We start from the raw sequence: 19940 nt of genomic DNA on the forward strand, positions 1-19940 counted from the left end.
GGATGTAATTCCGAAATATTTGAAATGTTGTGTTCCAAGATATTGTGAGACACCCATTTCTCATCACATTCACCGCGAAAGCAAACATTGACATAGCACATTACCTATGTCTATGTGAAGAGATGTTAATGTTGAATAGCATTTTCATACAACAAAAAAAATATGAACAAAAATCCAATGTTTAAGCTAAGTGTTTGTCAGTGTTTCAATTCTTGCATAATAGCAATGTGCACTTTGGAAACATTTTTAAGTTACCAGAATTTGTCATGTATTTTGGGATCATTTCTACCCAAGTGGAAAGAATATTTTCAATCAATAACAAAATGTTAAAAATTATGTTTTATCTAACGACACTCGCAACTGCCAAAGTTATATCAGCATCGCCGGTGTGCAGGAATTTTGTCCCGCAGGAGTTCTTTTATATGTCAGTAAATCTACTGACATCAGCCTGTCGCAATTAAGCATACTTAAATGCCATCGACCTGACCCCTTCGAAACTGGTGAGTTCAAGTGTTAAATTGAAAGATATTGTCTCTGCGTATTGTTTGCAAGGTCCAAGTGACAGGTTACCGATGCTATCCTCTACTCCAGGGACATAACGTTTTTTTTTTTTTTTTGTCTGTGTTTTCACGCGTGAACAGTGTAAGAGTAAACAGCATTATTTAAAAGTATTTATGTAACAAACTTATGTAAATAAGCTAATGGTTTTGTTATCAAAATTCAAATGTTTAAATTCACAAATGTTAGAAATATTCTAAAGTTTAATATATGACAAACAAATATGACAAATATTTATACTGTATAGAAATTAAGTAACATTTAGGACAAACATATTTTGATTGGAAGCATCTGGGAACTATGATACTACTCTTTAAAATAATTAAGATATAACTATATTACTGATAAGTCATTCTAACATAAAACAATGGATATTCTTTTATAATTACTGTATCCTTATAATGGGTCTATCCACTTAGTCCTATTTTTACTGGGCAGAGAGATAATCTTCTATTTCCTTACTCTACAAACTCCTCTTGAATTTGTGACACTAGGTGGAGTTATTTTTTTTTAACTCTTTTTTCCTCGTACCAAACTGTATCTTTTTTCTCTGGCCTACGCCATCCAGCAGGTCCACTTTTTACCATCACTGACACCAGATATTCCTGTTCATTTTCTAAAAGTCTGATTCCCTTTATCTGCCCTGGAAAGTATTCAGAATCATATTCAACTATCTGTTGGAAATTTCTGCTTTCGCAGCTTTCTCCATCGCTCACAGATTCAGAATAGACTGACATATCAGAATCAGATAAGCTAGTATCTGAATCAATACGGTGAACTTTTTTTGTTTTTCTTGGTAGCTTTCTTCTGCATTTCTTCCATTTTCTTTTGCTGCTTCATTTCCCTTTGCTTTTTTCTTTCATCCAATTCTTCTTGTTTCCTTTTCTTCTCATTTGTTTTCTTTCTATGATATTCTTGCCAAAGGTCTGAGGTTACGACTGATGGTATTTTCTCTTTTTTTCTGCGTTTCTTCTCTTCGGGCCAGAACAGCGCCCTTTTGAAAGGAGATGGTATGTTAGCTTTGGATGACTTAGGTGTACTGCTGACAATAGATGATGTAGAAGGAATAGCTTCTTCTGGATTGCTTAATTCCTTCTTTGAGACTGGTGATGCAAGGTTGGAAATAGTAGGGGAAATATTTTGAAGGCTCTCTAATATTGGTGATGTTGGAGTTATGGTGGGTGTAACAGGAGTGATGTCTGGAAATAGCTGAACAGATGCATCAGTAACAAGTAAGTCTATCTCACAAGGCAGTTCCAAACCTGCAAAAATGGAATCTTCTTGAACACTAACTATCAAACTGTCACTTGCGTTACCCTGGGCCTGCATCCTTTTCCAAATATTGAAAAAAGAAGTGTCTGCAATTGGTCCAGGCCAATTTTCATGTTCAGCATTGACATTAAAGAAAGCAAGGGTGTCCTTGTCAATGAATCTTTCAAGAGCTTTCAGATGTTCTGTCATTGTGTTTGACGAATACTCTGATGCTTTGGTATCAGCAATAGGATTCATATTATTAGCTGTAAAGTATTCATCAACAGCAGATGGATGTCCAATAATCACCTGAAAGACAGGTGTGGCAGAATAAACGAAAGGAAACAGGGTGTCAGGTTCAGGTTACTTTTCATGCTAGTTGCCTATACCTGACACAGAGGGGTCAGCTATAGGTTCCCTTTATTGGAGGATAAAATGGAAAGAGTATACCCTCTAGCAGATAAATATTAAACTTTCGAAAGGTAAAATGGTCCAAAACAGTTTTGCTCCTAAGGCTGAGAGTCTGTCAGCTATAAGTACAATGTCTATTATGGTGTACCATTAGCTGACCCACCATTTTTTATGAGAAATTTAGTAAATTTCACTAAAAATACTCTGAAATATCGACATTTATACATTAAACTTTCAATTAAACATTAATTTTATCTTTAAAAGTCAATAAACAAAACACAAAACCTTATTTAGTATTACTAACCTGCTTATAAAAGTTGCTAAGCTTTCTTCTTCAAGCCTTGTAGTAAACCAGCACATCTCAAACAAAGAAGTCAGAGAGATCAGTATAGCTCACAGCATTACCAACTTAGTTTTATTTCCAAAGAGCAACATTTTAACTATGAACTAATCCAAAGAGAAATAAATTAGGAGTGGAGTTTCTCTTATTTTTTACATTTTAAGTTGAAGTGTCAGCTATTGCCACAGGGTCAGGCACAGGTGCATCTACCTTATTTACCACTACAGTATATAAATGTCACAGCAACCAATGAAACAAAAAAGAAATTGTGCCTAATTTATTGTAACTTCTCTGGGGAAATACCATATATGCTATAACTTGTCTACTTCCTACTTCAGTTCACTCTTGTAACCTTTTAATGGTATATTAAAGTGGTTATGAAGGTATTGGTAACATTTCTTGTGCTGGAACACCACCATTCTCATGTTGCTCCTGAACATCTTTATCCTGCAAGTTGCCCTCTTCTTCAGGAATTACATAGTTGTCCAAGTTACTTTTTGAAAGATTACAAAGCACTACACAGGCATTGACAACCTTACCAGCAAATGGTGGGGTTCGCACGCATGCTGCAGCTGAGGGCAGGAAATTTTTCTTTCAGACGTCCGATTGCACACTCTACTACCCTTCTTGTTTTTTTTTTATGTGCCCTTACGAATCTCTGTTGAGACTGATTAGCGAAATTTTGGATTACTGGCGGTATCAGCCAAGATTTTAGAGGGCAGATAGAGTCTCCTAATAGAAAGTTCTCAGGAAATGGTCTCCAATCATTTTCCATTCTATTATTTGAGCCGCTCAGTCTCAAAACTCGAGGATTGTTGACACTGCCAGACCAATTTGCAAAAATATAGTAGAATTCTAAGTCTGGCCCACATACAAGCATTACATTCAATGAATGTTTCCCATGGCGATCTACAAATGCTGGTTCAAACATACCTGGTACATCAATGTTTATCAATGTTCCATCTACTAACCCACAAACTAGAGACATAGCTCCAAGTTCACTGAACCTGCCTATTATTTCACCACAGTCAGCTGGTGTCTTGAAGAAGGGTGTCATTTATAGCCTCAACAACTCTGCACAATTCTACAAACTGTGCCTTTAGAAACTCCATGCATGTCAGATACACAATGATATTGTGCACCACTACCCAACCAATGGAGTGCAATTTGTAGCTATTGCTGAAAAGTTAATGCTTTATTCCTTCCAGTGGGATGTTCTAACAAGTTATCAATTCTTTGAAGGACATAATGTACCTGTAATGGGCACCAGAACTGGGTCAATCAAATACAGAAAATTGACTGTGAAGTAACAAGCATTATTAATATCATGGGTTAAAATGTGGCAAAATAGATTAATAAAAATTTAATAAACTGTATTACACAATTCTAAGATGAAATAAAATTACAAAAGGATCACAGAGATCTTGCGAATTAATTAGGCCCTACAACTTTTCTGTTACAGAAAGTTTTTTTTTAGTAAAAGTGTGAACTAACTGACGACCTTGCATTTTGAGTTGTGGTTGAGGTCAATAATTGCAGATAAGATATATCTGACACATCATTTTCAATTATAACAAAGTCCTTTTTACTTCCGGCTGACTTGAGAGCTTGGACACGCATAATCTTCCCTTTCACTTCCTGAATCACACATAAATACACATATTTTGTGGAATTTCTTTTCCCATCAAAGAATGACACAAGAGCAAATTTTCCCTCCTGAATATCAATGTCTTCTGAGACAGGTTCTCCTCACTTCCCGTGTCTTCACTTTCTTCCCAAGGTGAGTCTCCAGAATCATTCATTTCTAGGACAGAGGCTTCAGACGATGAAGAGAAGTCTAATGATCTTTTAGCATTTTTTGTTTTTCTTTCTTCTGCTTTTTTCTTCAGTTCTCTTTCCACTTTTCTTGTTTCAATTTCAGCTGCTTTGTCATTTTTCATCTTTTCCTTCTTTTGATAATATTTTATCATATCTGGAGAAGTTACAACTGCAGACAGCTTCTCTCGTCTCCTTCTCTTCGTCTTCTTCTTCCGGCCTGGAAAGGGCTCTCTTGAAGGGAGATGGTATTTTTGATGGTCCATATTATACATTAGATTATCCAGCAGTCGGCCTAAACGTCTTCTGTTACTCAGTATTTGATGGTCCAGGCACATTAGATAATCCAGATTAGGGCTACTATTCTTCTGTTACACAGTACATGCCTTGCAGGTTCAGGAGTTTCCTCTTCTTTCTCTTCCTCAGATATGACTGGCACACTCTGTAACAAAAATAAAATGTATGCTTATTTAGAGTAATAAAAAGAAAACCATAAAAGCCCAAATACGTTTAGTTTCAAAATTGTTTCCTCAAGAAATTTAATTTAACTGAGAAAGTAGTTCTGGATTTAAGGTTTTTTTGGTATCCAACTATAAACAATACAAATCCCTTTGCTCAATAGGACCTTTCCAGTCACCTTCATTCTCCTTGAATGTCTTTCATTTTTCGATCCCAAGTTTTTCTTCCAAAATTCTGAAGAAACAAGACATCTCTCTTCCCTTCCTTGGTGTATTTGGCAGTCTCTTCGGTTATGGTTCTGCTGCCAAGATAACTTTCTTAGGATCCCATGGAACAAGCCCACATCCTTTGAAACCATTCACAACTGTCTCAGTTGTTAAGCGAGACAGTGCTGATTTTAGGCTAATTCACACAGGGATAGTTTACAGGAGTCAAGTGCTTGGAGCAAGTCGACTTTCCTTAAACTTTCCCCATGTGATATGGTCGAGACAGTCAAGTTGTGACTTGGCGGTCAAGCAGAATTTGAGTTGACGACCCGTCAACTTTTGTGGCCACTTTCCCGTCACGTGACCAACTTGACTCCACCACTTCCCGCGTGTGAATGCGAACTTGTAGCAACTTGGCAAGTAGAAAGTGTGTAGTTTTAGGCCTACTGTCGAAGTAAATGAATAATTATTAGTAATGAGCGCCCCTAAGTGGAATTCCAACGATATAATAAATTTTAACGTACCTTATTAACATTAAACACAAGAAAGTTCTTATCATACATATTCCGAAGTGATACAGTGTTAAAAGTTGTGTAATCAAGATGTACAGATATAATAAAGTTTTTGGAAGTGTATGAGAAGTATGAACTTCTATGGAATATACGTGACAAAGAATACATCAATAAAAACAAGCGGGAATTATTATTCCAGAAAGTAGTCAGTGAACTCATGGAACAAGGTTTAGAAAACTTGACGTATAAAGTGGTTCGAAAAAAGTTAAAAACACTTAAAACAGGATTCATTCTGAGATGTTTCCTGTATTCTGCAGGACCTTCTTCAGCTAATTCTTTCAACAAGGTATTAGATGCACCGTGCATAATTCTACTACGAATCCATTTCTTAACCCATTTTCTCTTTTCCTTTTTTTTTTTTTTTCAAGAATATTTTGTAATTCAACAACCAGGCACCAATTAGCTGCACACATGCTTGAATATGTGCTGGTGACATCTTCAGTTTCAGCAAACTAAAAATGCCAGTTCACTATTGATTTTTATTAACTATAACAGAATACAAGAATTCAAACACCACTACGAATACAACATTCAGCGTGCGCTTTTTTTCAAGCATAGTTTCAATTTTAATGTCTCTGTGTGATCACAAATATAGCATCAAGTTTAGAAGCTTCAAGCACTTGACTCCTGTAAACTATCCCCATGTGACTCGGGTTTTTAGCACTTGTGGAAAGTCCTGCTTCTGTACCTGCTGTCCTTCATGGCTCATTCTAAAATTTATTACTTCCTGTCTCCAAGCACTCTTGAGAGTATGGAAGACAGTAACATCCATTGGTTGGATTAGGTGCGTGGCATTCGGGAAGAGGGCCACCAATTCAATTCCATGGGACTTGCAGAATGTGCTTAATACTAAAGACATGTGGGAAGTGTGTCCATCCATGAAGAATATTATGGGCTTCTGTATGTCCTGCTTTCTCAAATATGGCTGAAAAATCTTGGTCATGTACTCATAAAAAGTTTCTCGAGTCATCCAACCATTGTCTGACCTTCCAATGGCTCAGTCCATGTGCATAGCCTCAGCCACTTGTTGTGGAATTCTTGCGTATCTGTAAAATGCAAGAGGAATATATTATAATACATCTTAAGAGTCTAGTCAGTTATATGCAGTCAGTTATTTTTGTTGTAAGTAAACTTACCTGTAAACTACCACTGGTGGTGCAACTTCTCCGGCTGCGTTGGCTGTTAACAGAACAGTCAAATTTAGTTTTTCATCAGCTCCTGCTGCAGTATAGGCTACACCTTTTTTGATCCCTTTTCAGCAAAAACCTTTCCTGGCTTTGGATTCAAGAAAAAAGCAGTCTCATCAGAGTTGAAAACCCTTCGTAGATGTAACAGAACATCTTCAAGTCCATTATTTTTTAAATAAGTTCCCACCTCTAAGAACCATTTATTGATGTCTTCTTAAGTCACTTTCTGTCTTCTTGTGGTCAGATTTTGACTTGTCTGTAATGAAATCTCAGGATTGCGTTTCAAAAATCCCTCGTACCACTTCCTCCCAGGAAGAGTGCCACCTTCAGGAAAAATTACTCCCCGTTCTTTTGCCAACTTCTCCACACTGTAGTGTTTCCTTTGTAACAGGAAATCCTGCATTTGCCATAGTTTTGATCCAAGTAACAATGACACTCTCTTGACCTTTATAAAATACTGTACTTTGGACCTTTCTGTGTAACCAATTTTACTCTCTCTTTCAATTTCCTCCATAAAGTTGCTTTTGGAAAGCAATGTATTTGAGCGACTTTACGAACACTGTTACGTTTCTCAACTTCAGCTATTGCTTTCTGAATCTGCTCTTCTATATAATTTTGCTCTCTTCTTCCTACCATTGTCCTAGAGTGAAGTGAAATAAATATGTTGAAAGGGAAATATGTGCTGCTCCAATAGTAGGCCATGTGTGCACCAGTAGAGAGCCATGGTGGCCCACTACTGGTTCTAGTCATAATATTTCCAAATAAAATATATAGAAAGACGTGCCAGAACAAAGGCTAAACAGTACTGCCCTCCCAAGCCAAAAGGGCGTATCTCAGAACTTGAATATTTTTCAGTATTGAGGATTTTGTGAAAGATCAAAGCGTGCCTACTTTTAAAGTTAATTTATTGGAATTTTCGGCATATTCATTATTGAAATATATTCAAAATATATGGAATATAATTTTTAGACTAATTAGCTTACAATTTTATGTACAATTTGAGATACGCCTAATTTGCTAAGTATTAATATTAATTGTTAAAGATACTGATATGGTTAGCAAATTAGGCATATCTCGTATTGTACATAAAAAACCAGTAAGTGAAATTAATTCGGTTTAGTTTATTAATTATTTCTTTTATTTTATTAAATTATAAAACATACTGCATAGCAGTACTGCAAAAATTACTGCAGTCTAAGACAATTATCACCTAGAAAATTAGTGAAGAGACAGGAATTCATTTACCAATGATTCTGTTAATATATTAATGATACAAAGATACAACACTGAAGTTGAAAATACATGTTTGGTTATATTTACTAAGGTACACAGTTCACTAAATACTTCTACATAAATTACTGAGGTAAATAAATTAACTAAAAAAATAACAAGACACTGAAAAGTTAGTTTATACCAAATAATTGATACTTGAACACAATAAAATTTTAGTCATCATTTACTGGAAGATTCTCCCAAAATGTCAGTCTGTTTTTCATTATTCCACCCAAATTGCAAATTATGGCACTCTTTTTTTTAAGCAGGGAATCCAAGAGGTTTTCGTTGCTGCTCAGGACGTGGTAACTGTTCCTTCCTTTAGTTTATTTTTCCAGTCAGGAAATTTATGTTGAATGATGTATCATGAAAGTCATTTTTGTACTGCATACTGTATGATTATCTGGAAACCGATATTTCAACCGTATCATGTAGACAGGTTCTTGGATGAATCAGGTTCAATTTATATTGTGATGAGTAGTCAGACCAAATGAAAAAATACTGAAGCTCCATTGGTAGTACCTCAGTCTGGTAAGATGCTGCTTTTACTGCATCTACAAAGTCTGCAAAATCATATACTTTATATCCACGTCTTTTCACTGACTGTTTTACTTTGTGATGAAAGGATCAGGAGACTGGTTCAAAGTATATTATCAAAATTTCATTAGCACTTACATCATTTGAATTCACAATGTAAATAAAAAATGAAAAAAAATGTCCAGTTTTTGTTCTGGGCCGTGCAGTTGTCCAACCATAGAGTAATTTTTGAACAATCTCCCTTGTACTTGAAAAAATTGTAGAAAGTGCTTACGATTTCTTCTTTGCTTCTTTTAAAGAGAGCCTCATGCCAGAGAGCTGCAAACAGCTAGCACAATTTTTGGTTTCTCCCAACAGGAACGAAGCTCTCATGTAGACAGTCAAACATTTGTGAATATAGCTGCCTTAAATGTATCCAGTCTTGGCAACAAGATAACTTTTTGAAGATCTGCACAATAAATTATTTTGTTAAGCTCTTCAATTTTTTCAGCATCTTCTCTGTATTTGGCCCGAGATTTTGATGCTCTCTCAATATGCGTTTTCCACATTTTACAAGTTTAAAAATTAGTGTCCAAATTTTCCTTTGTGTGGCTATTATTATACACATTGAAGATTTCACAATTTTCACATTCCTCATGCCCCAGTTTAGCAAAATATATGTCCATTTCACTGGCTACCATTCGGCACTTTTCATATGAACATTTATAATTAACATTCTGAGTAATAAAATCATGGTGCATGGCAGTCAGAGTTATATCATTTGGTAAATAAAGACAATTAGGTGCATGCTCCCTCCGGTAATGTACTAAAGTGATATGGTAGGATTAAATGAATTTATGTTTCTACGAATAATTTCATTGTCCATTTTGTTGTCTCTAAAATATTTGTGCATATGAACTATCAGTCCCATAGTGATAAAAATAAATATTATTTTACTTACGTGGTGATTATAATGGCGTTTCTAAAATAAGATTGAGTAGAATCAATATTCTGCGTCTTGACTATATAACAACTAACAAGCAAATGAAAATTGTGACATGTTTTCAATAATAAGCTGGAAAAATTAATCGGAACACCTTGTATATTAATTTTCATGATCAACAATGAATTAATTATAAGAATTATGTTTAAACGATGGGAAATAAGCATACGAGTAGTGGCGATTACATTGCTGAGAACGGATTAAAACACGAAGGATTTGTTACTAATGCAGTTACGTCTAATTTGACTAGAATGGCAAATAGGAAATACTAAGCGAAAAGAGCGTATGTCTGAGAAACGGCCCTTTTGCTTAGAAAAATGAACTTCCGCCAAATTCGCTTAGGATTTTATATTAATTTTGAGATACGACTTTCATTAAATCACATTTTAAAGGCACAATTCATTGAGAAACGGCCATTTCCTTTAGGAAATAAACATATTAGCATCTAAACTCTCCAATTATGTAAAAAATTGATTTTCAGAAAATCCTTGAGATACGCCCTTTTGGCTTGGGAGGGCAGAGTAAAGTACCTAACTCAAAGTGGACCTATGTGCTAGTACTGGGCCACCTGTGCCCATTATAGGAGCAAACAGGAAAACCATGATCCTATACTGGGCCACCTTTTAAAAACTGTATTCAGCTTAATTTTTGTTTGTTATTATTGTGGATAAAATAATACATGCACAATGCAATACTATTGTAATACTTAAATAAAGAATCAAATAAACATTTGAAGGAAAATACTGAAATTTTGAAGACTGACCTCTTAATGAATTCTATAAGAACTAGTGAAATAATTGCAAGTGTAATACCACTTCAGACAAACTTCCTTACAACTCAAAGACCAACAGATTGCTGATGCCTGCCTTTAGGCAGGTAGTGGAGAAAGATGCCAAGCTACCACCTACTGTTGTTTGTCTAGTATTCCAAGCGTGACCTTGAAGCTTGTTTTTCAGCCTTAACATTTTGTGACTCACTATAAGTACATGGCTCACTATAGGTACTCTTGCCTCCAAATGTTTCAAAATTTAACCGGAACATCTCATTATATTCGTAAGTTTGTTCCATATGTATATGTATATATGTCCTTGTTTAAAATTTCTCGGACGTCGGATATACACCCCCTCTTCATCACTATTTGAGTAAGAATTGTTCATTTCAAATGTTTTCACGGGTTTATCTTCAGAGTAATAAATAATATTAACTAAATACTTTTATGAACGAGAATAAGAATAATAATATTAGGCCTACTTAATGTTTTTATATTTTTACTAATAGTATTAATTTATTACTTTTATGAAACAGGCCCCAGGGTTGGATTACACCCTTCCTTGTTTATCCTCTCAGGTTGTTACTAAAACAATACGGCTCCCACGCCTCGCCCAATCTTCTGTGTAAGCGGTTTTTTTTTTTTTTTACGTAAACTGGTATCACGGCATTTTCGATCACTACTTTCTGAATATGCACTTAAGTCGATTTGAAATAATTACTATTGGGTGTGAGTAATGCTGTCAGCTGGGCGCGAGACTTTCGTGCTGAAAGAGGTATATAAATCCATTATTCTTTCACAAAAGTAAGTAGGTCTATATTGGGACAAGGTAGAGTATCTGAATTAATATTGCACACTTTTATCACTGCCACAACACATTTCAATATTCACATATATATGTGGTATTATCACTGCATTAACATATTGATTATATGATTGATGTACAAAACACGCACTTAACGCACTAAGTATAATTGAATCGCCCCATGCAGAAAGGGCTTGTCACAAATTTTGAAAAAAAAAAAAAAAAAAAAAAAAAAAAAAAACGAGATATCGATGGAAATGATATCTTTATGGGTGGCTCCATCGGCCTGTGCAGAAAGGTATTCAGTCCAATGCTTGGAAAGATAGAAACTGAAGCGTCAGGCTCAGAGTTCTATGCAGAAAGGAATATAGTCTACAGAATGTTTTCTTAGTGTTCTCAAAACTAGGTCTAATGGACTGAAGCCTTTTCTGCATGGGGCGATTCAATTATGAAGAATGGAGACAAGAGACTCTCGCCATCACGTTCCACTTCCACTCGATGGCACCCAACACGGCAATGGTAAAGTTTAGCGGTCCCTGCTTAGGTCGTTCTTGCACGCATGAAAATAACAATGGAATTTACACTCTTTGGACAGGAAGTACTACGTGACTCAAAAGGATGACGGGAATAACAGAAGGTTTCATCCTAGATCATATATACTAACAGATAGCTCTTTTATATAGGCTTTAGGGTTTGCAGTCGAGGCCGGCTTGATGTAGTTCAATAATTGTCAACAGATGGCACAATGACCAACACCATCACGAGACACGAACTCTGAACCGGTCTGGTCGGTCTAAATCGATTATTGCTTGCTTACGAGATATTCTACTGTCGACAATTGATGATCATGGATAAATATTATTGGCCTATATGACCTAGGCAAGTTCGGAACGAGGGAGTTCTAATTATAGTTGTCACGTGGGCGAAGCGGAGAGATAAGATAAAGTACGCCTTTGTATTGAATAGAATACAATGCAGAGTCTCGCGCAAAGCCAATCTAGCTAGAATTTTTAGACCATGTTATAAAGTTATCGGTGGGCTAAATTATGATTCGTTATCCCTTCTGTTTTTATATATTTGTCGTGAATATTATTTATATTATCAACTGAGTGTATAACATAATTTATTCGTTAATTGATATTTCACTAATGATAAATCCAAAGAACAATGGGAAATAAGGGACTAAACACTGAAAAATAAATAAAATAAGAGAATTTGACGTTCATAATTATAATGTTCTCGGAGTTTTGTTATACTTTACTTTGAATTATTTTAATTTGCACCACAAAAACTTATGAAAATTAATGTTAACATTACCTATTTAGTTATGGTAGTAGTATATTGGAAAATTTGTGCATATAGCCTGATTACAATATATAAGTAATCCTATCCTAACCTAACCAATGGTAGTCTTGTTTATTTCAGACATGTTCGTATAATTATACAAAAACAAGTTTGCAGCCTGTGATATTGTCTCGTTTACAGTATTATATAATATACATATTACGATATTTACTAGGTACTTTAACAATATATAGTTAATAATATTATAAAATATACAGGCCTAATCCATTACCAAGAAATAGCCCTTCCCTCACATGTTCAATACTGTTTACCTCAAAAGGCCTTCAAACCTTAAAAACTATTAGAAACTGGATTAAAATAGTCATGTTGATGTAGGCCTACAACATTACATTTTTTGTCACTACTCCTGATCCCATTCTAACAGTTTCAGGTTTTGTAATTTGTAACAATACTAACAATACTGATGGGTCATTCCATAGTCATACACGTAACATTTTCGAAGTAACTATGATCTTCACAGGATACTTAATCAAATACTTAGGAGTTCATGAAAGACACATCACTGTTTTTTAACGTAAGCATTCCAAAATATAAACAGAAAATCATAATGAAAAGGAATAATTAATAATGTAAAAAATATTAAATATTATATGGTGTGACACATGAACATTTTCTTGCCACGTAATTTATTGCCAAAATGGAAAATGTTCATATTATTGTGCCAAATGTCATAAATGCATTTAGTTGTTTTTGAAACAATTAAGACATTTGTGAAGTACATGTATCTGCTAAATCGCATACTTTAATAAAAATAACAGTGCCATTAACAAATAAAATATTACAAATTATATTGTGACACACGAACATTTCTGTCAAGTTGATTACTAATCTTTTCAAATGCATATAGAGATTTACCGTATGCACTGTGCCTACAGTTCTTATTATACAAAGCAACACTTGATTACACTAAAGTGTCCACACCTGTGGAGTAACGGTCAGCGCGTCTGACTGCGAAACCAGGTGGCCCGGGTTCGAATCCCGGTCGGGGCAAGTTACCTGGTTGAGGTTTTTTCCGGGGTTTTCCCTCAACCCAATACGAGCAAATGCTGGGTAACTTTCGGTGCTGGACCTCGGACTCATTTCACCGGCATTATCACCTTCATATCATTCAGACGCTAAATAATTTAGATGTTGATACAGCCTCGTAAAATAACCCAATTAAAAAAATTACACTAAAGTACACTTTCAGATTTAAAATATCCACGGTTGTTTACGGTGGTGATATCTCCTGTGTAATGTCACGTAACAAATACATCAATATAGGCTATCCACTTTTTCTGCCATTTGTAGTACTTCCCTTTTCTTAACGACACAGACGCTTTAAATTCTTCGCCACTACAAGCTTTTGTAACTTCCTCTGCTTATCTAACGTCTTTTTTTAAATTGTTTATTTAACGATGTTGTATCAACTACTAGGTTATTTAGCCTCGATGGAATTGATGATAGTGAAATGATATTTGGCGAGATGAGGTTGAGGATTCGCCATAGATTACATGACATTCGCCTTACAATTGGGGAAAACCTCGGGAAAAACCTCAACCAGGTAACTTGCCCCAATCAGGATTTGAACCCGGGCCCACTCATTTCACGGTCAGTTGTGCCTACCATTACTCCACAGCAGTGGACCGAACATGGGTTATGTACATTAATTCTTTTGACTTTCGGTTAGCTTTCTTAAGAATACGCATAAAGAAATGTAGTGTTTTCCAGGCTATCCTTGTAATATTAGTGACTTATTTCAACCAGTTTGTTACTAAAATATATACAGTACCTAAGTGTTTACTTGTGACACTGGTGATCCATTTAATTGGGATATGAGACGAATTTAATTTTGTGTTTTACAGAAGGATACATATTGATTTACTTTTGCTCACATTGATTTCAATTTTATTTGTTGTAGTCCAGTTTTCAATAACGTCAAGCTAGTTTTGCAAGGCGGTGATATACTCTTGGTTTCACAAGTAAAGAACCTTCGTTGCAGGGTTGGGTTCAGGAAGCCATAAATCTGACTGACACGCTCCCCCAATTAGTGAAACTGTGGACAAAGATACCGCCAGGAGACCGCCGAGAATGCTGTGTTGTGAATTTTCCATTTTTGAAAGAATCCAACCAGTTGCAAAAGAAAATACATTTAAAGAGTCCAGTCAAGAGCAAACGTGGCAACAGCTTCCCCTAACTGGCCTGTCAATCACTGTCATCTGTGTAGAAGTGGTGTGAGGCCAGGGTTCTTTACTTGTGGAGCCGAGAGTAAGATTTATCACTAATTTTTTCTGTATATTATACAGTCATCCACGAATAACCTTGCCTGAGAAGTGACATTTCTATTCAAATCCTACAATAATTTTCAGTAAATATTTTGCACCGAGAAGCTATTATACATTTAATTTTACTTCTGAGACCAGTGAAATATATGCCAATTGTATTAGAAAGGTGCATGTATAATTATCCAATAGCATGATATTATCTGCAACAAAAACTAAAGGGCATGAAAGAAAAGAAGAAAACATTAATGCTGTGGTTCTTAGAGTTCCATTAGAGTTACACGTTCATTGTCCACTGAAAGTTGTATTTCTCTATTGAAGTGTAAAAGAGAAACTCTCATAAATTATGTCAGAAACAAAGAAAGGCACCACCCAAATATGTGGGATAATTAATTTAATAATGTTATTACCGGGACTTGAAAAAAGCAATCATATGTAATGGGTGGGGAAAAAAATACTTTTTAATCGCGCTTCTATAGTTCGACAATGCTGACTATTCAGAGTTTTGCCTGACAGGTGAGCTACCATAAATTCCTTGAAGTCCTAGTTATTACTGAAGCCAAATGTGTGTCTCTTGTCAAGAGTCCATTTTATTTATACTTGTTAAGACATCATTCATAGACTAGTTACCGCTTTCAGTTTTGATACTACATACACTGAAATTAATCTATTATTATTCGTCCTATTTATACATTTATATTGAATGATTCGGTCTACCTTCATAACACATCTCATCAACAATACTCGATAAGAGTTGAATTAGCTTCCATGCTGCGTTGTATTTATTTTGTCATGTTCCTATAGCAGGAATATTAAATAGGAATTCCTTAAAACAGATTTATATTCACTCCTATGCCTTTATATAGAATACCAGTACATATACTGTATTTCTTAAGATTTGGTTACTTTATAAACAGTATGTTAGTGCAAGAACTCTTTTTTTCATATTTAATAATTCTGGCATGTGTCAATAAATATGCTTGAGACCTCTGTCTCTCTGAATTACTCTTTACTAACTGGAAACATATTCCAAATTTATATTTTAAAAAAGTATTAAAATATCCTCACAATTTAGAGCATAACAATTCCCGAAATAATCATCCTACATTAAATTATTAAGATAAAAATGATTCAATCTATCGCTTGTAACAATACCTTTATGGTCCTAATAAATTAAGAAATAATTTACATCCAACAGATTTATTTTAAAATGGTCTGCAGTTATTATTTTGAATTTTATTGTACCTTAATAAATTGAGTTAAGGTACAATAAAATTTCATCAAGTTTCAAACAAAGTAATTCCATCTTTCCAACAGGGGGACAATAAATACTTAAAGTAATGCTAAACTCGAAAAACTTATTGATGCAACTTAATTTCATATTCTATACCACTAACACCAAAAAAAAGTGTCTTATTGTTCATACTGATTCAAGATGAATAGTTTCTTAGTGTTTGTCCATTCCACTTTTTTATTGTCCTTCCCATTTCTATTTCTCTCATTTTTAGTAGGTACTTCACATGTAGTATATATTTTATTTTAATACATATAATGACCATGAAGATATTTGGATATGTCTTACAAAATTCTTGCTGAAGACCATTGTGGTAATATTCTGCCGCATCTGTAGTTTGTACATTTCGAAATTTTCGTGCTTCAGCCCAGAATTCAGGCGGGGGGAGGGGAGGTTGATGTGCCAATGTAGTTTTCCAGAATATAATAATATTCAAAACATTCTCTAATAGGAGGGGCCTCTGATATTAGCTCTGCAAAAAATCTGATATCGGTACTTCTGTTGCTGGTAAATAAGAAAGAACGAAATATAAAAATTTTTAACCACTTTCGAATTTCAGGTGCTTTGTGTCTCAGCTGCTGGTTTGATATACTGTTTGTTTCCTTTAATTTTCCAGAGCAAAAACTGTCCTAAGCGAAATTTACACTCTGTAATTTTAACACTGGGAACATTTATTTGGCAGCATGTGTGATGCTATTTCATAATATAACAAGAGCTTTGAAATGATTAACTGCTAACTACTTACCTGGGTGAAGCGGTTCCTGTGATTTCTGAAGTGAAAACCGTTCAATTTATAAGGAATTTTTTTGTGGAGATGCATTTGATTGTATATGCAAGGTGTAAAAGTGCCTAAACTAACTGACCCCAGTGCTCTCATGGAGGCCACACGAAGCCATATATCGTATGGAACCTACAATTTTTTTTTAATTAATCGTATGGGGAAATGAAAATTTTGACTGTAAGGAGCCATACGGCATATGGGTGCCTAAGTTTTGTACGTGGAGATCTATACAGATCTTAGATCATCTCTTCCTGTTCCTACTGTACCTACCGCCTATTTTGTTTGATGTTCATAAACAAAAATTATCCACCTCTTCAGCACTGGAATCCAGAATTATATAAAATAATGGTTGAAAAACAAGAAGTGCTGCAAATATACACTCCAAGATTCATCGAGACAAGTGTGCATCTATGGTGGTGCTACATGGTGTATTCTTTAAATCAAACTTGTACAATTAAATTGTAAAGCAAAACAATTTCTTTACTTCTTCTTTAATATTAAAAAAAAAAAAATTAAATGACAATTGGAGAAATAGAGAGAGGAGAGTAAAATATATTTCAAGGGAGAAAACAAGGGGTGGGGTGTATGGCCAAGAAAAAAATTACCATGACAGCACTGACCAAACCTAACCTGTTACAGACTCATGTATGTAAGGTGAATAAGCTGAGTATGAAGGAAACTACCTCAGCGCTAATTTAACTCTTATAGATGAACTATATAAAGAACTTCAAGTGTCAATATTGTCTCAAAGGTTTCTGTGTAACAAACTTCATTTAGAAATGCCCATCTGCGATTATGTTAACTGTAGAAGAAGGAAGAAATATTGTCGTCATATGAAGTTACTCAAATTTCCAATTAAGGACAAGGAAAGGCTACAAAAGTTATTTTTGATTTCACCCTTATAAATTGAACGATTTTCACTTCAGAAATCACCGTAACTACCTCAGCACTAGTTTCAGTAATTTAAGGACCAGTATAAAGTAAATTTGATTAAAGTGAGAAAGAAATTCGTAAGGGAGGCGGTCAGGAGGGATTGAGGTTGTCTACTAATTCGTTGCAAACAACTATTATAGGCTATTTCATTTGACTAACGATGATTTATAGAGAGCAAAATACCTACAGTAGGGTAAAGAATCTAAATCAGTACGTTTGAGAACGGATATAAAAGTGTCAGGAAAATAACAGAATTACCGTAATTGCAATTAACTCTGCATTGGCAGAGAAACCGCACAGGGTATCGTAAATCTGCTGAAAATTAGAAAATTGTGTAAAAAAAATGCATTCAGAGCGAATTTTCCAGCCTGATAATATCTCGCCCACGTTATGGACATAATTCAATACCGTAAGACTGATATAAAACGAATACTAGAACAATTTGTTAACCAAAGACGATGTTCAGTAGTTATTTAACAACATACAGAGCAAATAAAAACACAAATGCATATTCTAGCAATAGTTCAGATGAAAAGAAAATGATTAGTACGACCGCTTATTCGTAAAAAGAACACTGCCAGCTGTGTAGCCTACATGAAGCAATATATCAGGTCTACGTTATGAACACGTTGAATTTAATGTGGACGAGAAACGTACAGTTATTATTTATCTGCTTCCATATCGCATCATATAATACACCTGTAAAATGAAAACATATAGGCCTAGAAAAGAGGAAACATGTTTGGGGGAGGGAGTTGTAATTCTTCCCCTTTCGGATAAATTTCAGAAGAGGGATACCTGCTTTTCCTTCATATTCAAAATTTGTAATCTTGTTCACACAAAATAAATTAGTGCCTTTTCGTGAGCATCATGATGTGCATTCAACAAACGCAGACAAATCTGCTCTTTTTAGTATTTTGTGATAATTGTTGCTAGGGAGGTATTGTATACTGAAAATTAAAAACAATTAGATTTCGTACATCAAATGATGACAGATTATATATTGAACGCAAACAACATTATATCAGCCATGTACCAAAATGTCATCTATGTGTGTTGATGAATTTGGGTAAAACAAGCTTCTGTATACTACAATTTAGCGACACATCAAAGTCTTATTGTAACATAACCTCACATTGCAATGAGAAAGAAATTTGGAGGTGGCATGACAAAAAAGTCATCCCACAGTCGTATTACTCTATGTACTGTTCAGGTACTCTGCCATCTAGTGTTTGTTATTGCAAGCTCATTTCTCGACACTAGCGACGCATAGCGTCCGTTATTTTCCAGTTGCGTCTAAATTTAATATAAGCTTGATCAATCTGTTTTATATATGATCTAGGGTTTCATCTATGGAATTATGGAAGTAGTTTACGAAGGCTGTTTTAAATTGACGTGTTTTTTTTGTTTAAATTGAATTCAATTTAAATAATGTTATTTAGACTGGGAAGTTATGAAATGAAAGTCCTGTATAATGTGAAGGAAAACATTATCTGTAAGACATTTAATGTGCTGCAACTTTACGATGTATATAATTCCCTGAATACAAATATGTCGCAGAAAATCATGGAGAACAAATGAATTATGATTATACCAAAACAAAAAATTAACACTAGAAGGATCAGAGATTCTGTCTACCTACAAGGACCGGACCCGTCATTTTGATGGGTGCATGTTTAATAGGTTTTCTTTCCAAATATTTAACACGTTTGAATAGGAATGTTTATTTATTTAATGTTTTAATGCTTTTAATGAATATGTATGATTTTTCTCTAACATATGACATTTTCTAAATTTCAATATCTATCGAGTTTATCTTAAGAAATCTAAGTACAAAAATGAAAGGAATAATTTCCACATTTAAACACTATGCATTACACTATAAACAAGAAAAAAAAACTATTAACAAGAAACACAAAAATAAGCATCCTTTCATGATTGTTTATTCAAAGCCACCGGCTGCATCATAACACTTTACACAGGTATACTCGGAACTTGTTAATCATGGTCCACATACGTACTTGAAGCACTTTGCACACTGATTTTTACTTCTGTTCTTCCCTCTGCATCCTCCAGCCTGACATTTCTTGCGGACGTTGCTCTGCTGAGGAAGGGCTGGTGGTCTAGTGGTTACATATCTGG

General features: G+C 34.8%; 1 long non-coding RNA gene across 2 annotated transcripts; it reads right to left on the bottom strand.

Annotated features, from left to right (window-relative positions):
• Positions 1-844: 844 nt before the first annotated feature.
• LOC138691479 (uncharacterized) lies at positions 845-11192 on the bottom strand. 2 transcript variants are annotated; one of them, XR_011329879.1, is made up of 4 exons: positions 10499-11192; positions 6749-7439; positions 5013-6658; positions 845-4817 (listed from the first exon to the last, which is right to left on the bottom strand). It is a non-coding gene; the product is annotated as an uncharacterized lncRNA (long non-coding RNA). The 2 variants fall into 2 exon arrangements; XR_011329878.1 differs by lacking the exon at positions 10499-11192 and having other exon boundaries at positions 6749-7850.
• Between the last annotated feature and the right edge of the window lie 8748 nt (positions 11193-19940).

This window comes from Periplaneta americana, chromosome 16, assembly GCF_040183065.1.
Source record: "Periplaneta americana isolate PAMFEO1 chromosome 16, P.americana_PAMFEO1_priV1, whole genome shotgun sequence".
Classification (NCBI taxonomy): Eukaryota; Metazoa; Arthropoda; class Insecta; order Blattodea; family Blattidae; genus Periplaneta; species Periplaneta americana.